A 21,859-nucleotide genomic window follows, 5' to 3' on the forward strand; every position below is an offset into this window, starting at 1 on the left:
ACTCCTCTGACTAGGTTCCTTAAAAAAAGCAGATATTTAAAAGAAAATGATGAAATCAGCTCAGATCTTCTAAGCTAATCCCTAGATGTAATTCCAGCTCCACTACTAAAAACTCTTCTTAGAAGTCATTGAGAACAGTGAAAGTTCATGTTGTATTACTCATTAGCAGATAAAATGGAAACAAAGTCCAAATATTGTGCTTATTGCTATGTTTTGTAACTTCTGGTTCATGCATTATTCAGCTAGATTTTTTTTCTTTTAGTGGTAGTTCCCCAAAATTAAAATCTGCAATTCATTCAATCACCCGGAGGCCATCAGATAGGGGTGACTTTTTTTGCTGAAACCATGGTTCTTGGTTATTCTTAAAACACAAGTCTATCAGAACCTCGGAAGTCAAAAATACAAAGAAAACATACAGGCAAACAAGATTACTACCAGTGGGAATTGATAATACATTGGTAATGCTTTTTAAAAATTTATTTATTTATTTATTTTTTTTTTTACAATTCCTAGAACTAAGACTGTAGATGTGTTCACCTTTTGGTGTGTTTGCCTGCAGAAATTGGTAGTGATTTTTAGTTCTTGGAACTTTATTTGGGAGACCTAAATTAGCACCTAGCGGGGTCTAAACCAGCACAATAGGAAATCTATGCTGATTGAGTGAGTGCATTGCATTTCAGACACTGACAGAGTTACAGTTAGGGCTGTGCGATTAATCGAATCGCAATTTGAAACATTGCGATGAGTTAATCGCAATAGGCTGCAATATGGAATATGTATATGTATTTGTTAATTTACCCCGCCCAGGGCAAATGTGTGACTGCCTTACAAGCCAGTTGAGTAAGCACACTTTTATTCTGCCCAGCAGAAAAGATCTTCAAAAATGCTGCTTTAAATTGTAATGAAATCAGTGTTTTTGAAACTAATAAAGACAGCAGAAGTGAATAATTCATTTTAATTATTTAGTCTGACATGTTTACTGCTCCAAAACATTTTAAATGTTTCTCAAAATCAATTATATTGTCTTCAAAGGGAAATTTATTTATTTATTTTTATCCAGACATTTAAAAAGAGCATATTTTATAGCAGTAATCACAATATCGTGAAACCGTGATATTTTTATATCCAAGGTTATAATACCGTCAGAATCTTAAACCAGCCCATGCCTAGACACCGTATTCTAAGGTGTGATGAGACATACACATACAGAAAGCTTATGTTCGCAGCATTTACCTGTTGCTTTTGTCTGTGGTATTCATTTTCAGCGATATCTGATAGCACTACAAGCTGTCTGTCATAGGTTATTTAGTACTGCTTTTGCTGTTTAATTAGCATGTTATGAAACCCTTATCACATACATGCTCCAGTTGTTGATTTTTCTTCAGTGCAGTGCTTTGTTTCTGTTAGAGTTGCCATGATACTGGAATTCGGTACCAAACGATACTTAAGTTTTAAAAACGTCCATTTCCCGCAAACATTTGAGTGCTACTGAGTAGGCGTGGGCTGGTATAAGATTCTGATAAAAATATTACGGTTTCACGGTATCATGATTACTGCTCTAAAATATATACTTTTTAAAATAAATTTTCCAAACTGCGGTACACCATGAAAACGGCTCATGCCTACTACTGGGTGCATTCTTACACACAGCTGATTTGCAATTGGGTTCACATGCTCAGCAGAAATGACTGTGATTGGCCGTGAAGTTCATCAATTCACCGAACTCACCGCTGTTTACCGAGTGTATCCACATCCAGATACAGGGACACTGGAGTGTTTCAAAGTCACGTTGATCAGCTGGTTTGTCTATAAGCTGACATACAAGAGATCTGCTGATGAATCGCAGCTTTAATACGCACCAGTGTCCCTGTATCTGTGTTTGCACTCAGTAAACAGCGGTGTGTTCTGTGAACTGATGATCTTCACGGCCAATCACAGTCATTTCTGTTGAGCATGTGAACAACATGGCAAATCAGCGCTGTTTAAGAATGTGCTCAATAGCGCTCAAATGTTAGCAGGAAATGGGCTTTTTTAAAACTTTCATATTGATTTGTATCAGATATTGTGTCAGATTTCAGTATCGTGCAACCTTAGTTTCTGTCATTAGGTTTCTGCTTCTGAAGCAAAACTATGGGCCTTAGTGAGAAAGTGACATTAGTCCACAACCTTGGTAAGCTTCCATTGCATTGAAGACATTGTCTAGTCTGAGTTTTTCATATAATAGGTGCATTTATATTTTAAGGAGGTCCTTCAATGTGTTTTATCATCATATTTATGGGTCTTTATTTTTGAAATGTCAGATTCAATGTAGTTAAATTTCACATACTGAGATAAATGGAAATAACAGGCTGCTCTCACCATGTTGCATGTTTTTTCCCCCGTACATCGTTTTTTTTTTTTTTTGTGGGTGGAAAGCCTGATCATCAGGCCTCACACAATATTGGCCCATTGTTAGGAAAGAGAAGGATCTTACAGTTTGGCCTCACTCCACTGTGCTTCCAGTAAACTCTGCATTTTTAGAGGGTCTTTATGACTGTGACAGCCGGCCACCCAAAACATAATAGAGTTATGACTTTGATTTAGTTAAATAACAGGAAAGAATGTCAAGAGGTATTGAGCATGTGTTATTTCAGTAACTGGGTGTTTGTCGTGATTTAACCATCATAGTCATGGCTGAACCCACAGCTCCATTTGGCTTTGTCAAAATTGGCTTGTTCAAAAAAGTCCCCCCGTATGTCCTGCACAGCAGTCTTGCTATGTTATATAATCTAATTGAAACCAGTTAGTGCTTAAAATAGCCACATGAGGCCAACGAAATAGAAACACCCTACAACCAGAAAAAAAAGGGACTTTCAATAGTTTTATGGCAGTGCCCTTTTCTATACTTACAGCTCTCCTGAGAGGTTCTTTGAAATGCCTACAAATAGATTTGTGTTTTTGTTGTTGGATTTTTGTCTGCAAAGTGTAAATCCAGCCCAGTTCTTTTTCTTGTTTTTTGTTAATTATGAATGAGCTGTCATTCTCCCGCTCACTCAGTTATTCTTTTCCACCATGACACAGTGATTTACTGATCTGCTCACTCATGTTCCCTCTCTTTTGCTGAGTCACGGTGTGTATTTAAAGAGCTGCAGTTGGAGACCAAAGAAGTATAAGAGGATTCGCTTACACCTTATGAAGCCACTTGCTGCAGTCATATTACAAGTGGAAGATCTAAAGCAGGACAAATGCTTGTTCATACTCTTCTTAGCATGTGGCAAAAACCAAAAAGACCAAACTAGGACAGAGTTGAGAGGCGAGCGGTTCCTATTTTAGATCTGCAGTCTGTAATGTACACACGTAAGCTGCCAGATCTCTTAAAATACTCCTGTTCTCAATCCAGTCCAGGAATTGGCTATCCTGCTCAGTGACCAGATATCATCTAGTCTAGCTCACACACTGATTCTGGTCAGAATGATGCCATTAAAATGACTCGGCCAGGACGAAGCTGACTGGTTCTGCCCTCCCCTTTCTTAGAAAAAAAAAAAAAAAAAACTTTAATACCTATTTCTTTAAACAATAGCATTTTCATTCTTGGCCTGCTTCCTGGAGAACCCCAGAGATGCCAAGGAGAGAGAGAGAGTGAGGGAGAGGAATGAAGATATGTGAAGGAAAAAATTGTAAACCTTCAAAATTTATAAGTAGATATTTTGTGTCTCCACCAAATGAAGACGCTTAAACAATCAAGGACTTTGATATTTTTTAGTCATGGTGAAAAAATTCCCAACTATGTCAGGTCCCAACCTAGAAGGACTCGTGCCAGTGCGGCTTAACACACGTTTACCGTAAACAGCCTGGAATGAACAATGCACTGACTTGGCTGCCAAAACCGTAACCCTGTGTTTATGACCAAACCCACTTCAGAAGCGAAGGCTTAGGATTGTGTAATAGCACGACTGGCTTTACAGCTGAGTAATTATGGAAGAACTTGGATAAAATTTACCTTTAAAACCCAGTGGCCTCTGAAGGATGGTTGACTGTTGATGTAGGATTCTTCTGCAGTGGTTAGTGAGGTCAGTCTGGACTGAGTAAGTGTACTGGGTTCTGCGAGGTATGTCAGGAACTCTGTTCTGCTCTGTCCAGTCAGTGTGGGAGTGATGATGCAGCAGGAGCTTTTACCCAATAATTTCATTCTTTTTTTTTCTGTAATTGTGCAACTTGCAATTTTAACCACATTAGTTGTATATCTTCTGTTTATATATATATATATATATATATATATATATATATATATATATATATATATATATATATATATATATATATATATATATATATATATATATATATATATATATATATATATATATATATATTCTAAAGGGCATTACTGCCTACAACAGCAAAAACCAAGAACGTAAATGATAGGGGTGTGAGCCTACACTGGTCTCACGGTTTATTTACGATTACCATGCCATCGACTTGGTTCAATTCAATATCGTGGTACATTGACGATGCTTTCCATACACAATTTTATATTTTGCTTCACAGCGTAAGAATTCTTTGATTGAAATGTATTTTTTATATTTATAACATTTTATATGTATTTGTATTACAATCTTGTCCTATAATACAAGCAGTCAGATATATGATCTATACCTTTTAATTTTATGTGCTCAAAGAAAACACTCTGCATCAGTGTTTCCGCTTGCTTTTTAAGCATTGTCGAGCGAGTTGTTAAACGCTGTTGATTGGTCATGCGCTCAACAGAAAGGGCTGTGATTGGCTCTAACGCTATGGTGCTGTTCATCGATAAGTGACACTGATAAACGAACGTGGCAATCACAGCTGATCCATGATAGACATGGTAGAGAAAACTCGTTCTGCAGACACGCTCGTGTCTGGATCCACAAGTATCAGTATAACAGCCAAGAGGAGAGGAAACATCGTGGCAGCAGGTCAAACGGGCCACATTGAGTGAGTGAGAGAGAAACGGGGTTTACTTTCATTTTCTCCACAGCAGTGAAATAGGGGCTTCTGCTATAACTTCAGTGTCAGTGAATGACTGTCCAGCAAACACACGCAGTGAATTGTCCAGAGTTTCTGCGTTTTAATTACTCCCTCGCCATATTATTCTACAGCGACATAGCGCATATGAGATAAATGTCGTCAGTAAATTACAACCAGTTAGGATTTATTACTGAACTGATACTAAATTATTTGCATCTGCATCGCGGTGCACCAACGAAGCAATTAATTTTGACACCCCTAGTAAATGACACAAAATAACTATGCGATAAACATCTAGCCATCCCATTCACTCATTCATCAATTCAAACTAATTTTCAGGATCTATTGCTAAACTTTTGTTTGCAGTCTGATTTTTAAAAGGAAATCTGAGGTATAAGCTAAGAATATCACGTTTTGTTGTAAAACTAGTTGCGTCTTTGTGTGTTTACATTTTCGCTGTTACATTATTTATTTTCATGTTTAATATTTGGTCATCGCACGGCATGCCTATGCATAATCAAGCATCTATCCTATTTGATTCACTATTTAAGAAGATCTGTAACAGTGTTACCTAAACTGTATAAAAGTAGAATCATGGATTGTCAGAATTTTTCATCAATGATGGAGCTGTTTTGTCTTTATAAATGGTGGAAAGTACTTGAGAGCACTGTAGGTGAATGCTTGCATTTTTTTTTTTTTGAAAACTAATGCTCACAGTACTTAATCTAAAGAAAATACTTGATGTGCATTATTTTTACTAACTCAACAATCGGAGCTGTGATATATTAAAGAAAAATGCAATATGTGACATGTGATTTATAAAATCATTTTAACCAACATTTTAGCAGCACTACAACTTCTGAAAGCGAACAGCCATGTTGCAGAAGCAAATTATATATTTTAACGATGTAAACAAGCTAAAATAAGTGGGGTTTATTCATAAACTAATTTCGAGAGGATCACGTGCTTATGATTTATCACAGCTGGTCACGTATTAAGCTAATCAGTATCATCCAATCATATGAGCCATAAGCTACTATAAATAACCACAGTCTTCAGTCCACTGTATCTTCGTTTGGAAGAAACCCCCCTTCCTCCCCATTCTCCTCCTTCATTATAGATTGGGCGCCACGGAGGCCCAGTGGTTAGCACTGTTAGCCCCACAGCAAGAACACTGCCAGCCCTGGTCCTGCCAGGTCGGTAGGTGTTTCTGTGAGGAGTTCGTATATTCTCCCCATGTCCGCGTGGGTTTCCCCCGGGTTCTCCGGTTTCCTCCCACCATCCAAATATATACATCATGCATAACAATCAAGCATTTGTCTAGCCCCCCTTTTTCCTCACGTGTTCCCTTAGCTACTGCAGACGGGGAGTTCTGAGATCCACCGAGCTCAGGCTCCCCTCTCGCTCTGCAAACGGGAGGAAGCCCCGGGCTTGAGGATCCCTTGAGCTCGGGGCTCTCTCCCGGGACAGCATGCCAAACAAGCTTTTGATGAATCATTGGCTAAGTGTGAACTCTTGAAAAAATATATAAAAATATCACCAATCCTTTGCTTCACTGGTATAGTTATATCTATCTGACAAAACTCAAGAACTAACAGGTAAACATGAACACTTGAAACAGAGTGGAGTTACCTACTTAACATGGCTTGACTGCTTGGTCAAACCAAATTTCAGCATCCATACTAAAATAAGTAGAGATTTTTGGACAAGAAAACCAGCATGTCCATTCTGCTTTGCTTTCAGAGATGTGCGTTGACATGTAACTACATTGCCTGACATGCTGAGAAGTCGCATTCAGAGGGTGTGCTAGTGACAGCCTCATCGATCATTTATCGCAAACCAAAAAAAAAAAATACATCGCGATATTGACATTTACGATATTTCGATAATTCCCGTCAACAATCTATTTTTCCATTACTCATCTCATCTTACTCATCACTTTAGACTGCAGTGGAACGATGAGTGGGAGTTCAAAGATTTGAGCTCTGATAAAGGGGTAGGCATCTGTAACTGGTGACTTTCCTGCAGGGGGTCACAGAGGTCTGACAGGCTGGAAAGATCATGACACTCTCGTCTTGTGCCGAGGGGCGTGACTGAAGGATGTGCCATCTGCTCCAGCCAATAGAAGAGGTGGTCAATTGCTTAAGGGCTAATTTTGTTGTTTGTAGCTCAGCATGCGAGTAACCAAGACCAAAGTGAAGAGCTGCACCGTCCCAACACCCCTTGGGGCCGACAGGGCACCTGTTGTGTGCCGGCAGTCCGTCAAGGTTTAATTTATGAAGCACAGCTGTGGTGACTTGTGTTGACCCCTCAGCTTTGCTGGACGGCTGTGTGCTCTGGACGCTTCTGTCACGGTGGGAAAGGAGTTCATGGTTCATTCGGGTTCTCGGTCATGTTACTTAGATTTCTAGTCTTATGTTACTTGTATTCCTGGTCATACCCCATTAGATGTCTTGTCACATGCTTCTTGACATTTGATTTCTCTAGTCACCAGTTAATTCTGATGATTTGTGTGGAAGCTAATATCATTTGTGTCATGTTGCGCTCCCTCTGCTTACTGTGAGCTAAACTGAAGCTTTGTAAGACATTCCCTGCACTGGTTTTGGGGAGTGTGCACATTTAAAAATGACCAAAAAGGTGAAGTCATCTTTGCTTATGTAGCACTTTATACACTACCAATGTCCCTTTCAAGGAAAGTCCATTCACTCGTTGGCCGTATTTGCCTCAAATAACGCCTCCGGGCAGTTAATCCAAGATCAAACTTACATCTGAATGAATAGGGAATGCTGAAATCTCAAACTACTCACTGAACTCCCAATTTAAATTACGTTTTAAAGCAGCAACAAAATCTGGAGGGACCTGTACCATTATAGTTGCTTAAGCACTATTTATTTATGTTTAATAACTGCCATTTTCAGCTACTGCCAGCTACTGCACATGCACAAAGATTCTCCAATCTTCATGGACACCAATCTTCATGGCAGTTTCAATGGTAATCAGAGAATTCCATTACAAACACTGGAAGAATAGACACACTACCGGGAGCAAAGACTGAAGGAAGGACACAATATGGGATGTGATGTCATTTCTCCTGTCAAAATCAATGCAGGCACACAGTAGTCACTGATCAACAGAGCTTGTCATAACAAAACAAGCTAATCTATACTTTTGGATTTATCTATTCACCTTATTCTTCGCTTACGAGCGGGTGCAGCTATTTGAATCTTTTTGGCTCGAGACTTTCAGTCTCATTCACTTCCATTCATTTTAGACATTAAAAACAGCTCGTTATGCTGCTTGATGTTACAAACTGATATTTTCTTATTGTACTATTCTGCTTTATCTGTATTGTCATGAACACACTTGTTTAGAGCAAGTAGTTTGACCGTTTTTTGCCGTTTATTAATCCTAGTCATTTCTCCCGTAGGCAGCTGAGTCGGAAGTTCTAAAACAATCGCAAAAACGAGCACATCCACATTAAAGAATAAGGCCAATAGTCATTGGCAGTACAGAGTTATGAGCAGTTCTACAAATTATGAACCAAAATATATATGAAGCTCTTCTGCAGAAAACAATAGTATTTTTACGCTTCTCTGTGTAGTCAATTTTACAGAGGTGTTAACTATGTAATATTTAATGGCTATTGAATCTGTAGTGTCACAGTAGTCATGATGGAAATAGGCTCTTGAGTAGACAACTGTAGTAGGATTTCATATTTTCCAAATTAGTAGAACAGGCTTTGGGCACAAATGCATTATTATCAATATGACTCTAATACCAGTGTTTTCCTAGGAAGTTTTTGCTCACTTTGCGTATGTAACTGGGAGTTTAATAAACTGGAATCACTATGATAAACCTCAAGTATTTAATCAGAGCCGGACTCCAGGGAAATGGTTGCATTTTGCGAGAAGGATTTGGTTTTGGGTACAGTAAGACTAATGAAAACCATTGGCAGAAATATGGAATGCTACTAATGTTTTAACTATATTAAAGGACTAATTTATTATACCTGAAGTCATGTTAATTATGTATTCGTATTAAATGTCTGTTTACTAAATGATTTTCATATCAAATCATAGTCAGAACATATCCTTTAACATCGGGAGCTTGTTATACAGTTTGGTTGTTGCAATTTTTACAGATGTTTTTTGCAATGAAAATAAATTTACAGCTCTAGAGCTAGTGTCAAAAGTTAAATCTTAAATTCTAATATTCCTAATATTACATATGCAGGCAAATTAGTTGTTATTGCCACCCTCTGGATAAAATGTTGGCTTGGAGCCCTCTGTATTGGAACTATTTAAGATCTGTTAGATCTATCACTACTGTAGAGACATAAACAGAGGGAAGGGTCTGCATCTCCAGTGTTCCTGCTTAAGAAATATTTGTTTTTATTTATTAACCTCTTTATTAACATAAATTTGCATAACCATGCAATAAATGTCTTTAACTGGCTTCTCAATTTGAGTTTAAAGACTAATTTTGGTGACTTCATCTCCGATTCCTCAGATCTGGTTGATTTCTTCAGATAAATCCCAATAGACGCACTGTTCTAGTCTATTTAGTGCAAAAACACAAATATAACATATACAGAGCGAGTCAAGGTTTAGCGTGGGGAAGTACGTGGGTAATTGAGTTTCCTTCCACTCTGCCCTGTTTGTAGAGGACTTTTTCCTCTATCATTTCTTGAAAAGACGTCTGTGTGGATTTGTGAGACATGGTGGAACAGAGATGTGATTGTATACAGGAAGGTTTGAGCGTTCTTTCTCCGCTAAAGCCAGCTAAGATGAATATTAGTATCCAGGAGCCAGCACACATCCACTCTGTTTATATAAACTCTCCGTTGTACTTCTGCTCTCTCTGTTCTTTCGCTAACCCGCACACAGAGGCTATTCATACAAGCCCTCACACGCACACAGATGCTATTTATACGAGCTCTCTAACACTTACGATACATGCACGTTTTTTGAAAACATCATAGTATCAGATGTTATCAGCAGCACCATTCAGAATTATATTGACTATTGTTTCAGTTCCTGAATTTAAATGCAGAAAGATGAAGCTTGGATGGAAAAGTAAAAAAATTAAGGAAGTAAAATTATATTAAGGAAAATTAGTCATTCATTGATGTTTATATGCATTTATTTACATTAAATTGACATGGCTTGTGGCGACGCAGTGGCGCAGTAGGAAGAGCTGTTGCCTCACAGCAAGAAGGTTGCTGGTTTCGAGCCTCGGCTGGGTCAGTTGGCGTTTCTGTGTGGAGTTTACATCCTCCGGGTGCTCCGGTTTCCCCCACAGTGTATGTGTGTGAATGAGTGTGTATGGATGTTTTCCAGAGCTCGGTTGCAGCTGGAAGGGCATCCGCTACATAAAACGTGCAGGATAAGTTGGCGGTTCATTCTGCTGTGGCGAATGAAGTTTGACTACAAGATTAAATCACAAATCAAATCACAATATCTGCCAAAAATATCGCAATTAGATAATTTCACCAAATCACACAGACCCAGACGGGATTAAACAAGATGATTAGACATTAAAAAAGCGAGCGTTTGGTCCATATTTTAAATTACACCAGGTCATGTTTTTGTCTTCAATTGGTCTCACGCAGTCACTTGATGCGATTTCGCAGGTCAGAGTTCACCAAGCTTAGACTTTGCAATGCAGCAGAAAGAGAAACTGTGGATGGATGGACCAGTGGTAGCTCAAAGGTGTTTAGGACCAAAATGAACTCCATAAGTAGTTCTTTTTTTTTTTGATTAGCTTCGTTTTGGCCAGATTTTGTTCGAAATTTTGGTTTCAGTTCTTTTTTTAGATGTTGTTGGAAGTATACTGGGGCATTAATGGTACACTCTCGGAAATAAAGGTACAGGAGCTGTCACTGGAGCAGTACCTTTTTAAAGGATACATATTTGTACCCAAATAGTCCACAGTGGTACCTAAAAGGTGCATATTAGTACCCAAATGTAACTAAAAAGTACCTTTGAGGTAATATTATGGACCCTTCAGGTACAAATATGAACCTTTCCAAAAGGTACTGCCCCAGTGACAGCTCCTGTACCTTTATTTCCGAGAGTGTAAGAATGTTGCTGAGTGTCACATTTATTACTTTTGATTTCTTTGAAGCACCATGGTCTATTTCTTTTGTTTTTGTTTTTTTGATAGTGGAAATAAAAACTTTTTCTTTTTATTATTTCAGCAAATAGGATTGTAAAACAATTATTTGTTATACCCTCTCATTCACTGTGCTCTTAAGTTTACCCAGCTGTGATAATTTCCGCTACTGATGACTTCGGAAATGTGAAAAGGGTCCATTTTTATAAAGAACATCAAGCCACAAATTTTAAGAATTACCAAATCAACAGAACTAAATCAAAGACTCTTAAGTAAAACTCTACCTTATATGCACAGTTGGCTGATGCAAAGGGAAAATTGCAATTATTTTGATTGTCATTAATGTTTTATTTGGATTTCTTTGATGCAATTTATTTGATAGTAATTCATTAATATATAATTTATTAATGGTTGTTGTTTCATTAATAATTAAAATATGTTTTTGTCTGTTATTTTTATTGATATTTTAGTTTGATTTAAAAAATATTCGGTCTGATTATTTTGGTTATTTACAAAATTAATTTATATTTACATTTATTACATTTATATTTAAACTGAATTTTGTTAGCAGTGCTACATGTCTTGTGCATAAGGAAATTAGGTTTTGGAGGTGTGTTTGTGTGTGAAGTGGTGGTGTGCATGTATCATGTTTCATGAGTGAAAGGCCAGCGGGTGGCTGCAGGGCTTGTAGCTCAGCTGCAGTGATATGTCAGTGGACTTCTGTCAGATCAGGTCTTTCCTCTCCACACCGGCGCCAGCCTGCCTTCCTGCACACTATAGAGCCACTCACTGGAAGAAAGAATGTTTAAATATTTGCCAAGGAAACATATAGGGTTATTGTCTGTGTCATGGGACATTGTGAACATTGAAACGCCGCATTATTTAAGTTATCCTTTATCAATCTTAAGGAAGTGAATTATGGCTTAAGGATTGTGCTAAACATTTACATGAGCACTCACAATGCATTGTCAAGAATCAGGCGATTGACTTTTTTTTACAATAGCTTGTGTTGGGAGAGTTTGTTTTTGTTTTTTGTCTGCAGCAGAAATATTTGTCTGTGCACCAGCATTTGAATGCATCAGAAATGTTCAATCTCATCTCTGGACTTAATGTTTTGAATTAGTGGCTTAATTTAAATGATCCCATTCGTACATTTAAGTAAGATTTGCTCATCCCCTAATCAAGGCTATGTTTCAGCGTGGAGTTTGGCGGCAAATCTCCTTTTAAAAAATTGTATATTTTTATATGAAATGAATCATACGCACACTTTTATGACAATATGTAAGGGTTCAATATGATCAGGGTTTAAATGTTAGTTAATGCATTACTGTTTGCCTCTTGACCTTTTCAACTGAAATTTGAAATGACATCCTTTTCACTTTTATATTGGGAAGAAATGTCCTCAGCAGTTATAATAAAACAAAAAAGGCATCTGGTTCCAGCACTAGAATTTTCAAGAGATTTGTTCCCCATAGCTGTATATTGTAAACATCAAATCTAAACAGACTGAATCTAGCGGGGTGTGAGAAGTACACTATACAATACATGACTCTGCTTTAAGGTAATTGCATTAAGTCACAGCACATTTCAGAATGATAAAAATCTGAATTCTCAACATGTTATGCCTCTTTGTTTAGTGTTTTGTTCAACACATTTAATCATTGTTTGGGTCAGTAGTCCAGAGGTCTGTTTTCGTCATGCTCCGGTGCCCCATTTACGTGTTGACCTGCGTATAAGGACCTCGTACATGACGTTAGACTTGACGGCCTGTTCTGATAGCAGTGAACTTGAGGAACAGGAGCTAGCGGATCGGTGTAACGTCAGCATCCTTCATTTAAAAAAAAAATTGTTTTATTTATTTTTTTTTTTTTGCATGCCTGGCGCAACCCATTGAAGCAATAAAATGTATAGAAATAAATCACAATTTAAATGAACAAATAATGGACTAGTAAAGAGACATATTAAAATGCGTTTATTTAAATTGTGTTTTTAAATGTCATTTAATTAAGCAGTAAACCATGCATTTAAAAATAACTTTTAAATATACAAATAGACAATTTTATAACTGTTTATTTAATTCATGTTTTAAAATGCTAATAAAAATAATGACATTTAAAAACGCAATTTAAATAAACACGTTTTAATATGTCCATTCATTTATCCAATTTTTTTTTCATTTAAATTGTGAAGTATCTTAGGTCTCTGGATATTGTGGGGGTGTCTTGGCTGATATGTCTCTACAACATCGCGAGGAAGTCGGGGACAGTACCTCTGGACTGGGCAATTGTGGTGGTGGTTCCCATTTTTAAAAAGGGGGACCGGAGGGTGTGCTTAAACTATAGGGGGGATCACACTCCTCAGCCTCTCTGGGAAAGACTATGCCAGGGTACTGGAGAGGAGGATTTGGCCAATGGTTGAACCTAGGATCCAGGAGGAGCAATGTGGTTTTTGTCCAGGCCGTGGTACACTGGACAAGCTCTATACCCTCACCAGGGTGCTCAAGGGTTCATGGGAGTATGCCCAACCAGTCCACATGCATTTTGTGGACTTGGAGAAGGCATTCAACTGTGTCCCTCGTGGCATTCTGTAGAGGGTGCTCTGGGAGTATGGGGTCAGAGGTACTCTGTTAAGGGCTGTTTTGTCCCTGTATAACCAGAGTAGGAGTTTGGTTTGCATTCCCGGAAATAAGTCAGACTTGTTTCCAATGCATGTTGGACACCGTCAGGGCTGCTCTTTGACACCAATTCTGTTCATAATTTTTATGGACAGAATTTCAAAGCACAGCCTTGGGCTGGAGGGGGTCCGGTTTGGGGACCACAGGATTTCATCTGTTATTAGCAGACGATGTTGTTCTGTCGGCTTCATAGAACATGGACCTTCAGCATGCACAGGGGCTGTTAGCTGCAGAGTGTGATGTGGCTGGGATGAGAATCAGCACCTCCAAGTCTGAGGCCTTGGTGCTCCACCGGAAAAGGGTGGTTTGCCATCTCCAGGTTGGAGGAAAGTCCTTACCCTAGATGGAGGAGTCCAAGTATCTTAGGGTTTTGTTCACGAGTGAGGGAAGGATGGAACGTGAAATTGACAGGCAGATTGGTGCAGCAGTAATGTGGTTGATGTACCGGTTGATTGTGGTAAAGGAGCTGAGGCGAAAGGCAAAGCTCTTGATTTACCAGTCAAACTACGTTCCTACTCTCACCTATGGTCTTGAGCATTAGGTCATGACCGAAAGGACAAGATCTCAGATACAAGCGGCTGAAATGAGTTTCCTTTGCAGAGTGGCAGGGCACACCCTTCTAGATAGGGTGTGGAGCTCTGTCACCTGGGAGGAGCTCGCAGTAGAGCCGCTACTCTTCCACATCGAGTGAAGTTAGCTGAGGTGGCTCGAGCATCTGTTTCAAATGCCTCCTGGACGCCTACCTAGGTAGGTGTTCCTGGCATGTCCCACTGGGGGGAGGCCTCGGGGAAGACCTAGGACACGGTGGAGGGACTATGTCTCTTGGCTGACCTGGGAATGTCTCTGGATCCCCCCGGAGGAGCTAAAAGAAGCGTCTGGGGAGAGGGAAGTCTTGGGTTCTCTCTTAAGACTGCTGCCCCCACGACCCGGCCCCTGAAAAGTGGATGAAAATGAGATGAGTATTTATATACATTTTTATGCTTCAATTATTAAATTAATAATTTGATTCTTCATCTTATTTCTAACTGGCATTCCTGGTCTTTCATAGCTTTGCTTGAATTAGGTGTGTAAACAAACAGTAAACAGTTTTTTTTTTTTTTGAGGTGACAATGAGGTGGCATTTTTTTCTTGCAGTCCATCAAAGTGTCTGTTGTCAAACTTCTTAGAATTACCTAATTATATTTTAACTGATCATGGATAGCCTAAAAAACTCTAGATTAATCTTTCTTCTGCATTATTATGTGCATGTTTAAAAGAAGACGAAAAAAAAAGTAAGAAATAGTCTGGATGAACAGAGCAGTGAACTTAAAAGAGCTTTGGCCACAGATATTCTTGTGATACTTTTGTCATTAAAATACTAAGCGTAGTGTTATTTTCATAAAGGACCAAATTAAATGCAGAAATTCCTGAAGTTCATTCTGCCCCGTGGTGTTACTTTTATCTCTCAGCGTACCACCATTTAAATGTGTTTTCCTGAAGCTGAGGCCCATGGGAACCGCTTTGCCCCTGCCATAGATCTGATAGCGAAGCTGGTTTTTGTAGCGCTGTTGCTCTTGGAGATTTGTTTCTATTAGCTGGAGGTGCTGCTCAGCTGAGAGAGTTAGCTGAGTACACACAGACAGGAAGATGTCAGATTCATCTCCATTACAGACAGCAGAGTCAGCTGAGAGAGCGCGATAGGGAGGGGGCGAGCAGCATAGGGGGTGGGGCCAGTGTAGGGGCTGGGTGAGGAGGAGGGGCAAAGTTTTTTCCAACATGGGTTGGAGAAGTTCATTGAGTTCACACTGAGTCATCATCACAGTGCAGATATCTCACTCTCGGAGGCTGTATAGCGGAAAGGAAACATCATAAATGTGCCAGATTTGCGGTGTTTAGGTTGTTGGAAATGTTTTAAGTTTAAAAAAAAAAAAAAAGATTCTGATTTTTAAATTTTTTTTTTTATTTATTAATTTTTTGAAATGCTGAAATTATTAAAACTGGAAAAAGGTAAAAAAAAAAAAAAACGAATAAAACTGCAAAGTGTGATTTCTAAAATTTCAAACAATTGTTATGACTTGTATGAATTTTAAAAATTAGATGAGCAAAAAAAATTATTTTGGTTAAAAAAAAAACAAATAAAAACCTTCAAATTAAACTAAAAGTTGCAGATAATACAAAGTTTGGTTTAAAATATAATTGCAAACAGTGGTTTTTACTGTAGTATTATTTTTCTTCTCTTGACAGAAACATTGTATGTTTTTGATTTGTGATTTAAAAATATTCAGTCAATATTGCATAATTATAGCATTATGTTGCAATAATTAAGTGCTAAAAAGATTAAATGTTATAATTCTATTTACAATATGACTAATTGTACATTTACATCTACTTCACTTCTAAGAACTCGCATTCATTTCACACTTTGGGGTGTGTGTCTTTATGAATATGATTAGCCAGACCATAAAACTATAGGTCTGTGACGCTTGTAATACATCTTAGTGTCTGTTAATCCTTGATCTCCTATTAACGTTTCCGCTTCATGGACCAATTAGTTGTAGTACTATAATGTGCATCATTTGCTTTCCCAGAAAGCTTGGAAAAAAAAACGCATTCAAGTTTCTGCATGTCTTATCATAGTTTAAACAGGCAGAATGACGCTTCGACCGTTAACATTTGCATTGCAAATCTCCCCTTCACTGACTTTTCCCATTACTACTGATTTTCATATTAACTGTTTCAAGTTTACAGGCTCATCAAAAACAGTTTGTGGTTTTTTTTTGTGTACAGTCTAGTAAACTGGAATGACTGTTTCACCTCTTCCTCCTCTGTTAACATTAGAGTTTATGAATGAATCACTAACTTTGACGTATCACTCACTCACTAGTAGTGAGATCTATAAAAAGAGATGTTGCTTGCTGATGGCAAACACATGCTTTACTGGCTCTAATTTGTTGGAAGGGGAAATATTAATAAAATATGGGAATTATGGTTTATTACAAAAAACAAACAAACATTTAACTGGCAGAATTCACTGCTTGACCGGCTGCCTAATATTATACTGACTGCATTGTTTTTATAATTCTCCTATTACAATGTACCCCGTTCATATTTTCCTGTGCCAATAAGAACTCCTCATCCTGACTCACATGCGCTCAGTGCTGTTGGCATTGTGGATTTCCTCTGATTCACTTGTTTTGGCTGGTTAATGCTTCCTCTTCTATCCTTTTGCTGTTACATGCCATTGTCTGAAGTGAAGAGACCGGAAAAAGAACATGTTGCTGTTGTGGAAGGAATTGAGACGTGGAATAGAATGGATTGTGTGTGTCTTTCATATGTAAATGTATATAAAAACAGGATCTCTTCAAGGATGGGGATAGTGGTCGTTTGTTATACGTGTTGGAATATGCATCAGTGAGACTGAGTTTGGTTTTCTGTTTGGGATTGTTGTATTGTAGGAGTTTGGTATAGATGTTGGCCTTTGTGAGTGTTTTATTGAAGCCTTTTCTTCAAAAGACATACTACATCATATATGCATTTCAGTGAACTCATCTCACCTCAACAGAAATATGTTTGAGGACATTTTTATTTTGGCTCTCAGTCAATAAGGTTACTCGGCTAATTCTTGCCTTTACCGTGTATTAAATGGCCAATTCATTCAGTACTTCTGTGGTATACAGTACACTGTTAACGAAAATTTAATGTTAAAATTATTTTCAGATTAAATTGTACAGTTTGTACATTTAACTAATACTTAAATTAAACTGTTAATCATTAAAAACTGTTTTTATTTATTTATTATTTGTTTATTTATATATTTATTATTGGTCTAGTGTGATTCTCACTTCGGGTGCAAGAAGTCCCATGTTCAAATCCTGGACGAGCCCCCACATGTAACCCACCAGTCATGCCACACCCAGCTTGCTCTGAGCTGGGATCAAACCGGCGATTCTTTGTATGGGAGTTGGTTGCTCTTAACAAGGAGGCTCAAGACCATGGCCTCCAGTGTCTGTTGCTAGAGCACCTTTTGAGGTCAGAGGAGTGCTATGTTTACCTGCATAACACTTTCCTAGCTAGCATCCTATAGGAGCTTATATTTATTTATTAAAAAATTATTTTTTGGTTTTAACCAGTAGTGGTGCATTAATTAATGACTTGTGTCATTTAAAATATTTTTTTCAATTATATTTGTCAAAAAAAGACATGGAAAAAAACATCTCCAACTGGAGTAATAACTGCTGAAAATCTGGCCCAGCCATCACATTTTCTTTGAACTATATAACATTTGTAGAAAGTATTTTATTTGAATATGTACACAATCTTTTATTGTGTTTTATAAAATTCAATGCAACCTTTGCACACAAGATTGAATCATATTCATTAAAAAAATCATACTTCCCTAACACTAATATTATATAGTATTATGTTTTTACCATTTCCCAGTGCTGGGTTGCAGCTGGAAGTGCATCCGCTGTGTAAAACATGTGCTGCATAAGTTGGCGGTTTATTCCGCTGTGGCGACCCCTGATTTATAAAGGGACTAAGCCGAAGGAAAACGTAAGAATTATGTTATTACCAGTGAAATATTACACTGCTGTTATAATTAATATCTTTAAACTCTACATCAGATTGGAAAATTGAACACCCAAACTGTCTGTTATAATATTGACGATAACCTACAGGAACCTGAGATATTTTTAAATGTTTATTATAGGGATGTCCTCTTTTTCATTTACACTCTTCCCTTCTGCTGTCTAGCCTCTGCTATGATAAAACATTAATCATGACATCCTAGTTAGTCATTTTCAACAATTTAGGCAGATTGTGAATCATGGCTTGCTTTGTTCCTCATTTTGAGTGAAAAACTTGGTTCTGATGTGCAGGTCAGTAGCACCCTGAAAGAGTAGTTCTAGATGCATAGGTAACAGATATGATTAGAGTCATGTATTCAAATGTGTGCAGAGTCTGAATGTTCCTTTCCGGGGGTTTGACGCATAAGGGGATTTTTGCTTTTTTCTGGTTCCTCTTTTCTGGTTTCTGCTCCTTTAATCGCAGCAGGTCTCTTACCTTTTTAAATCGGTCACGAAACCTCAAAGGAGACATCAGAGGTTAAAGCCTAAACTGACGTATGGTATGGAAGAAAGCAAAAGTTTCTCGTGTGACTTCCAGTGAGGCTCAGGTTCCTCCAGCAGGACTGATCAGTGTCACTACTTTTTCCTAGAGAACACTAAACGACGAGTCTCATTAATTATTAGATATGCACCTGTGTGTGAAATTTGAATGCAAGCGTTGTCTAACATTTTATTATCATTCATGTTGAATTATTTGAATCTGTATGATGATGGCATGTTTTGTGCAAATGAATATACTGCTGTCGCTTATTGAAAATGCACTGAATACACTACCTTTTGAATAAGGTGAACAAATTAATGTGTATAGTATGTGTATGTGATTCTAGTGATTTTCAAAATATGATTGACTCTATTTTGGTCAGAACTGCAGACATCAGTAGTCATATTTGAACTATACCATTAATTTGCCTTTTTGAAATGCTGATTCTGTGTGGATGTAAAGACTGAAGCTGTTCTGTAGTATTAGATGCCATCTGATTATCCGGTGTGATCTATGGTCTGAATGTCCTTTGTGATTATACTTGTCAATGGTGTAAGGAATAAAAATTCAAGGGTTATTGAATTAAATTTAGAAGTGAAACTAATTGACTTATAAAAAGTGTAAACTAGGGCTGCACGATATTGAAAAAATCTGACATTGCATTTTGTTTGCTGCGATTATATATTGTGATATGAATACAATATCTGTTTGGAAATATTTCATTAATTTAGATCAAGTCTTTTTCTGTGCAGTGCATCTGCTTAAATTTTAATAAATGACAAGCAAAAATAAATAAATAAACAGCACTTTATGGTTTTCTGGAAAGTCTAACAGTATTCAAGTACAGAAATTGAACAAGCAAATGTTAAATAGCATAATTATTGTTGTATAATTAATTAAAATAATATTCAGTAGTATCTTTTAATAAATTATTTCATCCTGCGATGTGACTATTGCGGTTACACACATTGCAGTATTGATGCTCAAACGATATATTGTTCAGCCCTAGTGTAAACACTTTGTTTGAAAAATGACTTGATCTAACAAGTGGTGTTTATTAGTGTTAGGGAAACCTGTTTGGAAATAATCATTATAATTTTAAAAATACATTGTTTTATACTCTAGAGATGAATGACTTCATGATGTATTGAGAGCCTTAAAACATTATAATAATGGCAAAAACAACGAATACTAGGTATAGTTATTAATTATTAAATGAATGCAGTACATGCTAATCTGTGATATGCAGTTGTTGACCTCAAGTTGTCCAGTTAATAGGTTACAAGCAGGTGATAAAGTGCACACTTTCTTCCCAGTGGGATATTATATGGACATACAGTATTGGTTACATTTGATTGCTGAAGATCGATTTGTCCAGCTCTTCTCTGGTTTTAGAGTTTGTCAATCATGTTTTTCTTCACTTGAGTGACCATTTTAGCGTGGGGTTTATGCTGAAGATAGCGGTGCGTTACTCACTCCTTCCTGAGAATGAGTAGGGACCCTCCCCATCTGATGGGCAACAGCCAAGAGTGTAACCCACATCTCTGCAGCATTTGAATACAGCACACTAATTTCCCCCACGTGCATCTTTCACCACAGGCAGCAAGACTCTTTTTAGCAGAAAGAGAAACTCGACCTTACTACAAGACAAAAATAGTCTGAAACAAAAAACCCAGACAATCATTCCTTCACCTTCTTGCCCCATTTTCATCATCCTCCCACCTATTTTTGATTTTCTATATTTTAGGTGTAAAACATTACGCTAGGATTTCACCTTAATTCATACGCCCACTCTTAGAGTTAGGTTTTAGACTCGCCCTTTTATAGATATTGTAATCCATATTTGGCTACTGTAAATATTGCAGCAGCTGCCTGTGTGCTTTTAGATTGGGATGTCTCACCTTACTGTAAAACACATTTTACTGGACTGTCCTGCTTTTAATGATTCTAGAAGACTTTTTTATGAAATGAACTCTCTTAAGGACATTTTTAACAAAGTGACACCAGAAAAGATTTTAGAATTCTTATTATATAGTAACACTAAACATCTTATTTAACTTGTGTATTCATTTGTTTGTTGTTCTTAATTGTTTATTTAAAAATAATTTAATATTGAAATGTTCTTGCCATGAAAATAGCCTTGGTTGCTGACATGGCAATAAATCAAAAATACAGTACATTAGATTAGGATGTAAAAGTGTGGTGCAATAATGGTTGATGAGTATAATGCATACAAATTGGGGTCAAAAATGAACAAACCCCCCAAAAATTTTATTTTAAAACTAATTTTGATTTGATTGGTTTGATTTCATTTATTTATTTCGAACAGAAAAATCATACACAAAACAATTCTTTAAACAAAACACATTTCAACATGGTCGAAATAGAGCGGGATGAAGCACAAGCTTATTATTTTCCCCACCCCATTATTACACACACCATTCGTTTATTACTTCAACTTATTTCTTTTTTTACTTATTTCTTCTTTTTACATGAGACGTATTCCATCCTTTTGGCATCTTTGATATATGTTTGATTCCAGTTGTACATTTACGTTTTATAACATAAGACCCAAAATATACATAGTATTGCAAACAGCCATTGATTGAAATTTCATCATACCTTTCTCATTTTGGTCTTTTTCATCACTTCTATTAATCATTATATTCCTTTAAATATATATATATATATATATATATATATATATATATATATATATATATATATATATATATAAATATAAATATAAATATAAATATATATAAATATAAATATAAATGAATATTTATACAACTTTTTGGTAACACTTTATTTTGAGGGTCCATTTGAATATTAGTGTCTGCTTAATATCTGTTGGTACTGCTCCTTCAACAGACATTTAACTGACTATAAGAAACTTTGCAAGTACATGTCAACCTACACTAACCCTAACCCCAACCTAACAGTCTACTTATTTATTGAGAGTCAGTTGACATATAAATTATATAGTTGACATAT

General features: G+C 37.1%; 1 long non-coding RNA gene across 4 annotated transcripts in view; it reads left to right on the forward strand.

The window, feature by feature from the left end:
- Positions 1 to 21,859, forward strand: part of LOC130244812 (uncharacterized) — a 68,935-nt gene that overhangs the window by 15,669 nt on the left and 31,407 nt on the right. The window lies entirely within an intron of this gene.

The sequence above is a fragment of the Danio aesculapii genome, chromosome 2 (genome assembly GCF_903798145.1).
Source record: "Danio aesculapii chromosome 2, fDanAes4.1, whole genome shotgun sequence".
Lineage (NCBI taxonomy): Eukaryota > Metazoa > Chordata > Actinopteri > Cypriniformes > Danionidae > Danio > Danio aesculapii.